This window comes from Hordeum vulgare, chromosome 4H (genome assembly GCF_904849725.1).
Source record: "Hordeum vulgare subsp. vulgare chromosome 4H, MorexV3_pseudomolecules_assembly, whole genome shotgun sequence".
Classification (NCBI taxonomy): domain Eukaryota; kingdom Viridiplantae; phylum Streptophyta; class Magnoliopsida; order Poales; family Poaceae; genus Hordeum; species Hordeum vulgare.
In genome coordinates this window covers 549,914,509-549,926,721 of record NC_058521.1, presented here as the reverse complement: position 1 = coordinate 549,926,721, position 12,213 = coordinate 549,914,509, and the positions used below count along the sequence as shown (strand labels likewise).

The 12,213-nt window shown below is 40.7% G+C and overlaps 2 long non-coding RNA genes across 2 annotated transcripts; both read left to right on the top strand.

The window, feature by feature from the left end:
- Positions 1 to 10,753: 10,753 nt before the first annotated feature.
- LOC123446929 lies at positions 10,754 to 11,238 on the top strand. The gene is made up of 3 exons (XR_006631457.1): positions 10,754 to 10,794; positions 10,932 to 11,105; positions 11,189 to 11,238. It is a non-coding gene; the product is annotated as an uncharacterized LOC123446929 (long non-coding RNA).
- Positions 11,239 to 11,802: 564 nt separating this feature from the next.
- On the top strand, positions 11,803 to 12,213 carry LOC123446928. The gene is made up of 3 exons (XR_006631456.1): positions 11,803 to 11,828; positions 11,926 to 12,024; positions 12,131 to 12,213. It is a non-coding gene; the product is annotated as an uncharacterized LOC123446928 (long non-coding RNA).

Sequence of the window (12,213 nt, the reverse complement as noted above, 5' to 3'; positions counted from 1 at the left end):
ATTTATGTTTTTATTTCAACCTTCTTTTATACACATTGTAAAAAATATATACATGCTATGCATACGGAATTTTATGTAAAATAATTTTTATAATAAGTATAATAAGAATATTTCCACATATAACTAAAACTAAAAAGTAAACCAGGAATATAATGCAAAAATGTTTAAAAAATGGAAGAAAAAACTGTTGAAGGTCTGTAACCCAGCTGGGCCAGGCCAATTGGACGATACTGTCTTGCTTCTAGCGACATGTAGGTGCACTCATCCCATGTTCGCGACAGTAGGGGGTTGGGGGAACCCGCTTTGAATCAGGTATAAGGGTCGGCCCACCAGTAACGCGCGGAACATGAGGTCTCGTCGGCCATATTAAGAGTTCTTATAAGCCGCATTATGCCTCAAAATGCAGCCGAAACGGTGAGGCGCCACACAACTAAGGCGGCACAATCGTAAATGGAATGTCTCTAGCGGATGCTGCTATAGCACACCGAGGTCACCATAGCGAACTGCACTACCGTGGAGATCCGTGTTAGATTCAAGAATATTTTTAAATGGCACATATTATGAACTTTCGAACACTTTTTAAAATGAGGATATTTTTAAAATTTTCTCAATTTCTGAAGAAAAAATAGAAAACATGGACAATTTTTAACAGCACGGTTGTTTTGGGAAACTGCATTTTTTTGCATTTGAAAATAAATTACGAAATTAAACAAGAACTTTTGAAATATTTAACTTTCTGAAAATTTGCTGTACATTTTTTGAATTTCAGAACAAAATTTGGAATACGATAACATTTATTGAAATTTTGAAATTATTTTGGAAAACCGAAGATGTTTTGTAACCCTTGGAATTTTTGACTTTGTGAACAAATTTTAAAAAATGGGAACATTTTTGTGAACTTCAATCATTTTTTTGAAAACTCAAAGCTTTTTAAATTTCTGAATTTCGAAATTAGTTTTGAGAATAGAAATAGTTTCCAAACAATATTTGGAATTTCACGAAATATTTTTGAACCAATAAAATATAAACTTGGAATATAATGAACGTAAAAAAAAACTAAAGTAGCGAAGGAAAGAAACGGTAAAAAGGGAAAAAAAGGAAAAATGGAAAAGCTAATAAAAACTAGTAAAAACCCGATTTATGAAACTTCTAGAAGGTTCCCAAAACCAATCATGAGCCTTGTAGAAGGTTCCCATTACATAGGTCGGGCAACATATTCTATCTGCTAAATGTGCGTGCCATCTCATTCGATTGCGCCTTCTCGTGTCCTTTTCGGCGATGCTTTGTCGGCATGAGTGGTAATTCCGGACGTATAGTCGCAATCGAAAATACTCTTGTTCTTGTAACGGGATTGCTTGTTTTTATCGGGCTTCGAGTTTCTCCTACATTTGGGCTCGAGCGGGAGCTTCTCCTCACTACATCCATGGGATCAAATATATACGGTTTTACTAGTTCACACATTTTATTTTCGGTGTTTACAATCTAGAGGTCCAAAGTGAGAATTCTGTCATAGTTAAGGGGTCTAAAGTATCGCTTTTCTCGTGAAAAAACCCTATTGGGAATTTGATTTCATAGGTCTCTAGTCGAACTACATTGCTTTAGATAGTATTCATAATCTAAATATCGTATTTTTGGCAATAGAATACCTACAACTTTAATAGTACTAGGAGCTAGAAGGCTCCACACAGCTTCCAACTCAATTATATCCGACATAAAAAGAAAAACGATTACAAACAATTTCCTCTGCTTCACGTGGGGAGAAGAACCGCTACTATCACATAAAACACTCCGAACAACCACCATATCACATGGTGGGAGCAATACGTCCTCGAATGACCAACACAGACGACGGAGACCAAAAAATGACCATGGCTGCGAGTGGCTAGACGAAGGCCACATGAGTGGAACTACCTCCGAGAATGGGGGAAGAAGATGCCATGGGATCCTATGAAGAGAGCTTACACCATGCTCGAGTAGACAACGATAAAATCTCCCAAGCCGCTAGTGCCAAAGAAGATGATGAAGCGCATGCGTCGACCGACCAAGTCCACTGTCTTGTACATGTTTTTTCTAAGTGAGAGACCATGAACTCTTATGAGCATGCTTAAGAACCCTCTCTTCATGGAATTGTTGAGCGAGCCTCTGAGGTTGAGGGGAAAATATCAGGGGACATGAAAAATCAGAGGAAAGTATATGCCTCTTCCACGTGCATAAGAAGGAGAGAAACATATCGCTGAGGAGAACCAGGACCAAGGCCATGAGATTAGCAAAGCAATCTTGTGGTAGACGGGAGAAAGGACTCTTGATCCAAGTACGAGAAGCAATCCCTCGTAGAAGATGCATCCACCTCCATGGTGATGAGTTTGCAAGGAAGGATGGCATGATGGTGAGGATCCATAGCTACGCCAAACAATACCTCGTCTTGGGCATCATATTTGTCCCCTTGATGTCTTCCGAGAATATTCCTTCCAACCCCTATCATTGTGAATAGAAGAAGGTGGAATAACACCCAAAATGAAAGATCAGGTTTATTTATGTTTGAAGTAAAACGAGAGACAAGACAAAGTGATGTAAATGAATCGTTGTCTTTATTGATGATGTCTACAAGGATAGCATATATTATGGGGAGTGTTGAGATTTAATTAACCCATGTGTTAATCTATCCTTGTAGACATCATCATCTTAAAATTTCCTCCAAAACCGTGTGGGAAAAATGTGAGGAGTATAATATTTCATATGTTGCCAAAACTCCTTCAACCCTAGTGGAAAAAATAAGGAGAAAATGCTGCAACATATAATGATTGTTGTCTCCCTTAACTCAATATGTAAGAACCATCGAGTTTAGAGGAACAATAAATATGTCGTATATACTTCCCTAGAAACCCCGGTGGGAAAAACAGAAAGTAGGACATATGATCTTGTGTTGATATTACCTTATTAAAAACCTTTATGAGAACCTCTATAGAAACTCATGAAGGAAAAAAGAGTATAATATGATGCATTGAACAATTCAGGAAGACACTCCCCCTGATTCTTGCAAATTTCGGAGCCACCACATACCAATTCCATGAAAATATTGATGGAATGTAAAAGTTGGTAGAGACTTCGTGATAAAATTAGTCACATGATTTTATTTGCAACATTATCGTTGAGATAAGGGTTGGTGGATGTAGCCATGAGGTCTGTTTCGAAGACTCTTCATGAGAGGGCTACCACACCTAGTAGGAACACTAATCGTGTCTATGATCTTACATAGCGGGGATCTTATCAATGTATCCAATGGTATTGATGTTAAGATTTCTTTGAAACTTGAAAACCAGGACAAGATGTTTGATGCCTTTGGAGATATCAATAGACATTCTTGAGTCCCAACCAATTGTGTTTGCTGGATCCAATGGCATTATGGAACGTTGAGTCCCAATATCTCATTTCCATCATCTCTTGGTCTAAATAGATCTTCCTCTACCTCTAGAGAATGAACTACCATGAGGGTTATGGATGGATAAGATTTGTCCACAATGAATTTCTCCAAAATATTTTGGATATATACAAAATAGTACACCATAATGTATGAATGAAGGTGCTCAAGTTGTACTAACGAGCGATATTTTGGTTTACCCAATTTCTTCATTTTAACCCCCATCATTTAGATGATTACACGTGTCGTCATTGTAGACACACAATCATGGATAATCATCATTGTAGGAGTAATCCTTGTGTATAAGAAACTCACTACGTCGGTTGTACCATATGTACTCACAACAGTAAGTCGTATGGTGACTTACTGATTTTTTACACAATGTATGTTGCATTTGCATTTCGATTCAGAAGAGAGATTCCAACGGGAACCATCTACGTTTGAATCTAGTGATCCACATGGATATGTAATCACTACATCTATCCACTTCATAGAGAGATGATCTGCCAATGATATAAGTTAGCGGAACGAGATTCCACCTTTGGAGAATAGTTAGGTATGTGCGTGAACCCTTGTGCTAGAATACTTGCTCTTTGTTTCACCACCTCATTGTTCTCAATTCTGTTTCCATAAGAAAACCGGTGTAGGTATTGCTTATGAATACCTTCCCATTACTGAGCAAGATCATTTCTACCTAGATTATACCCTTTGCTTGAGATCAGTCAGATTGTTGTTAACACTTTGCCATGGACATGGTCTTTGGATCTGAATCATTTGAAAGGCTTTGCAATCTAGTTGAGAAATGTATGTCGACCGTTGTAGACTTTCGGTTATATGTTTCTCCAATATATATATATGAATATAGAGTTGATGGAAATATCATTACCCATGCTGATTGCCCGCAATTTCCCAATGCGATTGAGTCGGGTGTTCCGATGACCTCGGTCGGTGGAGGTTGCCCATCCACGGGATGTATACTACCCATTAGGTGTCTCTCAACGTGAAGTTGACTTGCATTTACTGATTCAGAGGCCTTGCTATCCTTGCTTGCAAGAAGCTCAATCCTGATGTACTTTTGCCATACATCTCCCCCAGTTGCTTTGAACGGGGAGTGGAGTGGATTTTGTTGGTACCTCCACTCTTTCAGGCATACTTTTGCAGGATTGTAGGATTGTGTGACACCTTTATATTCAGTAAATGTGTCTCGCAGGTTATTTGCACTGTGTTGCAAATATGTTGAACGCATGGGTCATATCTTTGAGTACGCGGATTTGAGGAAGAAATGTGTTGAACATTCCACTAATTCCCTGGCATTCTTTATAGTACTTGAACTCTCCCCCTAATGACTGGAAATGGTCCTCATTGAATCAGCATGCCGGCCTTGAATAACTCCCCATGTGAGGGACTTGAGGTATTGACAAAAATACAGTTATTCCTCACATAGATCCCAACTATATGTTGAGGGGCCAATGATGTATGCCGGGTAGTGATATTAGTATGCAACCGAATACCGCACATGAGAAATACTTGGTAGATTTCCACGTATCAAAGATAGAGGAGAATACTATTATGCAGTTTGGTCATGAGCGTGTAAGACTACATGAATCCAACGTAATGTTGGTAAGTTGCAATTCCAACGTAAAGATTATGCAATGAGATTAACTCTTTGGATAAAGGATTCTACCAAACCATTTTGAGTCTAGACATGTGACATCCTCGACTTTTGCTACAATAAAGATTGTAATTAAGCGACAGTGATCCCGCGCTAATGATGCCACGTCATCGTTAATGATATCAATGATCTCGTGTTGGTTGAAATCGAATCAAAATTTGAAGCTTTAAAATAAAGTCAGACGAGAAAAGATTTTATGTTGTTAAAGTAAAAACGTCGGGGAGTTATCAAAATTCCCTAGCGGATTATAATTTCAAATCGGGCACTTTAGGAATTATGGGCAACCCCCTATATATTTAAAAGTGGAGTTTGAAATCAAATAAAGAAAAGAAATATAGTAAATGTAAAAGAAATAAATAAAAGAAAGAAGTAAAAGTATATATAATAAATTATAAAAGATAGTAAATAATATTAGGTACTAAAAAGAATTAAAAATAATAGAAAAAGAAAAACAAAACAAAAAGAAAAGGAAAAATAACCCCCCCACCCCCTGGCCCAACTAGGCCTACAGGCCGAGCGGGCCAGGCCACAGCCCCCACAACGAGCAAACCCTAATCGGTTAAGCCCCCCGGCTCCCCCCCGCTCTCCTGTTTTCACCCTGAGCCGCCGCCACCCCACCCGTGGGCTCCCGCCTCGACCGCCCCACCAACCCCTCGTGGGGCCCCCTCCCACCGATCTCTCCTCTCTCTCTCTCGGCAGCACCCACCCCACAGACATCCTGCCTCTCCCTCCCGTCCCACCTACCACCGAACCCCACGCCCGAGCCTCCCATCGGTCCCTCCTCTCCCCTGGAGACCGAGAGACCCCATGAACCCCACGCCCGAGCCTCCCATCGCTGTCCCAGATCGAGGCTCCCATCTCCCGCAGCTCCCGGATCCCCCCTCGTCGGCCCCTCTCCCCACCGCGGCACCACCTCCACCCTGCAAGCTCCGGCGACCCGACCCTCCCCTACACACATCGGCTCCCTCCCGAGCCCTAGCCCCAGGAGCCCCGTCCACCACCCCTCCGGATCCACCGGCCGAGGCCCTCTCCATCTCGTCGGCCAGAGCCCTCTCGGTGGCTCCATCCTGGGGCCCCTCCTCACCGGGGCCCCTCTCGGTACAACCTCGCCGGCACGTCCTCACCGGGACCACCGTCACCACATCGTCCTCCCCCTCGCCGTCACCTACGCCTCACGAGAACTCCGGCTTCACCGGGCCCTCTCGTCAACGTCGGTGAGCCCCTCCTCGGGCTCCTCCCACCATCTCGTTCCCCTCGCCGTCCCGGTTCCGTTCCGAAGAACGGCGCCCCGTTCCGACGACGTGATGTTCGTGTAGGAGAGATTGAAGTTAGTTTTCTTCTCTGTTGAGAAGAGGAGAAGCACAGAAGAAGACTCTTTGTTAAGTTAACAGAAAGAGGGAGATGAAAGTTTTTGAGAGAAATAAAAATAAACGTTGTATTTGCGTATGTATTTTGTATGTATGAGATGCACGTATGTATGTATGTATGTATTTTGGTATATGGAGAATACATTAATTGTTTGGTTATGTATCTGTGAGTAAAAAGGTGTATTTGGTCTAAAGCCACTTACCGGTGGGGCCAACGCACCCCGCTGTCTATGACAGGGAGGCCCCACACCCCTTTTAAAGAAAAGTAAAAATTGAAATCTAAAAATAAAAATAATGTTTTTATTAAATAAATAAATAGATATATCAGTTAATTAGTTAATTGGATAATTAGAATAGTTAGAGTATGACACGTGGGTCCCCCACTAAATTAATATGATTAATCAATATTTAATCTTAATTAAAACTTGTGCCTATGACGTTCGGGACCCACTGGTCAGTTGACCAGTCAACCGCTGATGTCAGCGTGACATCACGATGATGTCATAATAGGATTTAGTTGAATTAATTAAAGCTGTTTTTGATTGTTAATTATTGAATAAAACTTTAAAAATTAATATAAAATAATCCGTAAGTCAGATCAAAATATTTTCAACATGAAAGTTGATGAGCAGAACGAGACGAACCCGGATACACGGTCCATTCGTCTGTCACGCGTCCCTAGCATAGCAAACATAGAACATTTTCATCGTTTCCACTCTGACCGGTAGTAGCCCGAGACCCTGAAAATATCGTCAGATATTCTTCCGATCCGTCTATGACGGATGTTGCTGCGTTAGCTCATGTCTAGCCTGCATCTTGCCATGTCATGCTTTGTGTTGCACCATTGCTATTATTTATTGTTTCTTCCCCCTCTTCTTACCGGTAGACCCCGAGACTGACGCTGCTGTCGGGTACATCTACGACCCTGCCGATCAATCCTTTGCCGCGGAGCAGCAAGGCAAGCAAACCCCCCTTGATCATTCCTATATCGCCTATGTCTTTCTTCCTACTGCTTGCATTAGTATTTTGCTACTCTTGTAGTTAGGTCCTATATCTGATGCATAGCCTATTTTTGATGAACTGCTACTTTCAGTCATGTACCTTTAATCTCTACTAATAAAGGGGCAATTGGTAGCCGGATCTCACCGGTTCAATTTCGTCACCGGTTAATTTTCGTCCACCTCAAGCTGGTTATTTTTCGTCTCTCTTCCCACCAACAATTGTTTTTTTCGTCTCTCCTTCCACCAAAGGATGGTTTTTTTCGTCTCTCCTTTCCCACCGGTTCATTTTCGTCTCCTGATTTTTGACCTCCCACCGGTTTATGTTTCAATCTCCTCCCGCAAAACAAAACTCTTTGCACAAAACAAATGCCAGTCCTCACCCGCACAGGGTCAGGGTTCCTGTGCCGCCGCCGCCGCGCTCCTCGACCTCCTACTGCCTTGCCCCTCTCTTCCCTCGACCTCCAGGAACCGCCACGCTCGACGATCTCCCGTAGGCGGTCCTGCACTGGCTCCCGCCGACGAACGTCGCATGCGCGGTCTGCTTCTGCCGCCTCTGGCGCGCCGTCGCCTCCGACCGCGCCGTGCTGGAGGCCGCCTTCCACGCGCCCTTGGGCGTGCGCCGCGACAACTAAGTGAACCAACGCCGTCCTCAACCGCCTCCTTCATGAATCGCCATCGTCGTCAATCGCCTCCGTCGATAACTACCGCCGCCGTCGTGAACCAGCGCTGCCGTCAACCGCCGCCGTAACAGCAGCCGTACTTGAACTAGGTATATCTCATATTTTCTCTAACTAATCTAGGTATTTGTACAGATCTATGTACGCCCTTTTGTCCGAATACATATGAGCCGGATCTACATATGGTGTCGGATCTACAAAATTTCATACACAAATATATGCCTCAAATCTGCCTTACACTACATATAGACATTTTACGAGCGCGGGTGCATCTGGAAATTTCTTCGTCTCTTCAAACTGTACTCTGCATAGAACAAATGACGACTTCCTTTATGAATAGCAGATCTGTTTTCAAAATAGTTTTCATCGAAAAAACAACTACAAGGAGAAAGCTTTTTAGCAGGCAACACTGATCTGGTTGAGTTTACCGCTCTTAAGCATGCATTCATTGTAGGTATGGGGAATTCAAAAAGCAAGGCTATTGAAGGTGACAACGTTTCAGATGTCTCTACAGGTATATGCTAGGCTATGAAGTTATAAGCTCTTCAAAATGAATTGTACCTACAGGTGTATTCATTTGAATCAACTATCCACATTTTATATCGCCTAATGAATGGGTCTTTGTGGTCTCATCCGAGCTAATTTTGTAGTTATTTAATCCAATCCTACAAGTTAAATATGTACCTTTTACCACTGTTCGGAACCTCATGGATCTTATTCAGTTTACAGATCATAGTCATGCAAAAAGATTTACCCTTATTTATCTGATTGAGCTGCCCATTCATTGTAGGTATGGTGAATTCAAAAAGCAAGGCTACTGAAGATGACAAAGTTTCATATGTAGCTACAGGTATATGCTATGCTATGAAGTTTACCTACAGGTGTATGCATTGGAATCAACTTTCATAATTTATGCCGCTAAGATCCTGAACTTGATTCGCACATCAATACCATAAACTAAACAGAGACAAAAATGCAGGTAAGGGAAACACATGCAACTTATTAAATAGGTAACATCAATCTTTACTGATGTCTGGGAATGATTAGTATCGGCTGTGATTACCGATTAACTTGACGAGGAATGGGCCTATGGCCTTATGCGAACCACTCGAAAAAGATTATGAGCGGAATCCCAGAATGTAGATGTGGTGGACAATCTCCCTGCAACCTGCTCAACATATAATCTGGAGCCTTTGTGGTCTCATCCGAGCTAATTTTGTAGTTATTTATTCGTTGCCTACAACTATCACATAGTATTCATTAGAAATATCATGAAGATTAATAGTAAACAACATAAAACTAAAAATAACAAAAAAATAATGGTAGGAGTTCTATAACAACTTGCTACATATATGTTAGTATCTCTACTCCTAAAGTGGCAGTTGCAAGCTTCTTATACTGCCAAATGGAACAGGTGATTTTATAAATCAAGTCATGCATGCTGATGATGACGATGCTGATCAAATTAATATAGATGTGCCAAATGTTGATGAATACAACGCAAATGGCATAGCCGTAGATGACAATGAAGACAATGCATGCTCTACTGGACCAGGTATTTTGTTTCGCTATAAAGTTCAGATGTTCATTTGAATCAACTTTCTCATTTTATACCGCCTAATGTATGGGCCTTTGTGGTCTCGTCCGAGCTAATTTTGTAGTTATTTAATTGTTGCCTACAAGTTAAATATGTAGCTTTTACCAATGTTCTGAACCTCATGTATATGATTCATTTTACAGTTCATAGTCATGCAAAATGATGGATCTGATAGGGCTGCCCATTCATTGTAGGCGTGGGGAATTCAAAAAGCAAGGCTACCGAAGATGACAAAGTTTCAGATGTAGCTACAGGTATATGCTACGCTATGAAGTTAAGCTCTTCAAAAATATTATGCTACAGGTCTCATCCGAAGCTAGAAAATTTAAAGATGCCAAATATAATGATTTACTAAAAAACAATATACATCTATAATTGTTAGCGTAGTTCTTGCATAATATGTTTTTGAGGATGATGGAGTATCTCTTGCTGAAATAGCCACCCCAACTAACATGACATGAGGAGCTATCTTGGATAATAGCAAAGAAACAAGACAAATACCTCCAATTGGCCGCAAAAAGACATTGACTGACGAACAAAGGGATCGTATAAACGCAAAGAGGCGGGCTTCTTATCGGAAGAAGAAAGATATACTTAAACCAGAGGAGAAGACAACTCACCAATCGACGACAGGTATGATTGTGATAAGTTTCGTCATTCTTTTTAGTATGAAAATGTGCTGCCTTATTCTGCAATGCTAACTCACATGTCGCAGACCTCTTTAATGATATCACGAATGTTCATCAACCTTGCCATGTGATATGAGGTACACTTTTTGAAAGCAAGCTATGGGTTTTCTTATGTGGGTTGTTGATGGATGATAAAAATTTATGTTTCATCTTTATGATAGCACTACATGCGTTATTTTTCGTATGACACCAGGAGCTGACATGGAAAGTATTAAACAAACAAGGTAGACACCGGCAATTGGATGCAATGAAATGTTGAGTGACGAAAAAAATAAGCTTATAACCTCAAACATGCAAGCTTGTTATGATGCATCGTTGTCGTTATCATATACCCTTAATCAAGATGAAAATGTGGATCCCCTTACGATATCAGGTAGCCTTCTCATCTATTTTAAGTTTCAACCTAATGATAAAGCATTGTACATGGGTACTGTCTTTTTAGTAAAATGGATTGTTTCCTTTGTTCAAATAGCTAACCCAACTAATATGACATACCAACTAACATCACAGGAGGAGCTGTCTTGAATAATAGCAAAGAAACAAGACAAATACCTCCAATTGTCCGCAAAAACACCTTGACTGAAGAACAAAGGGAACATATAAACGCAAAGAGGCGGGCTTCTTATCGGAAGAAAAAAGATATGCTTAACCCAGACGAGAAGACAACTCACCAAACGACGACAAGTAAGATTGTGATATGTTTTCGTCATTCTTTTTAGTATGAAAATGTGCTGACTTATTCTGGAATGCTGACTCTCATGTCACAGGGCTCTTTAATGATATCACGAATGTTCATCAACCTTGCCATGTGATACGAGGTACACTTTTTGAAAACAAGCTATGGGTTCTCTTATGTAGGTTGTTGATGGACGATAAAAATTTATGTTTCATCTTTATGATAGTACCACATGCGTTAATTTTCGTATGACACCAGGAGCTGACATGGAAAATATTAAACAACCAAGGCAGACACCGCCAATTGGACGCAATGAAATGTTGAGTGACAAAACAAATAAGCTTGTAACCTCAAACATGCAAGCTTGTTATGATGCATCGTTGTCATTATCATGTACCCTTAATCAAGATGAAAATGTGGATCCCCTTACGATATCATGTATCCTTCTTATCTATTTTAAGTTTCAACCTAATGAGTTAGCATTGTACATGGGTACTGTCTTTTTAGTAAGATGAATTGTTTCCTTTGTTCAAATAGCTAACCCAACTAATATGACACAAGAAGCTGTCTTGAATAACACCAAGGAAACAAGGCAGATACCTCCAGTTGGGCTCAAAAAAAATTGACGGACGAACAAAGAGAGCAGATAAACGCAAAGAGGCGGGCTTCTTATCGAAAGAAAAGAGATATGCTTATAGCAGATAAAAATCTTGCTCCACATACAATGACAAGTAAGCTTGTGATATGTTTGTGAATATCGTAATGATTTATGAAATGTCATTATTTTTGGCATATGTTTTCATCGTATTGTATAACCATCCAACCCAGCTAGCTGCGGTGTTACATCATCCTCACATGACGATGCAGCGTTGTCATTATCAACTACACTCAATCATTATGAAAATGTGCCTCCCCTTACTATATCAGGTAGCGTTGTTAACTATTTTATGTTTCATCCTAATGATGTAGCATTGCACTTGAATAATGTATTTTCCAAGTATGATGACATATTCTTGTTGAAACATGACAACAGGGGTTGTCTTGGATAACACCAAAGAAATTAGGCTAATACGTCCAGGTGGATGCAATAAAAACTTGACTGTCGAAAAAAGGGAG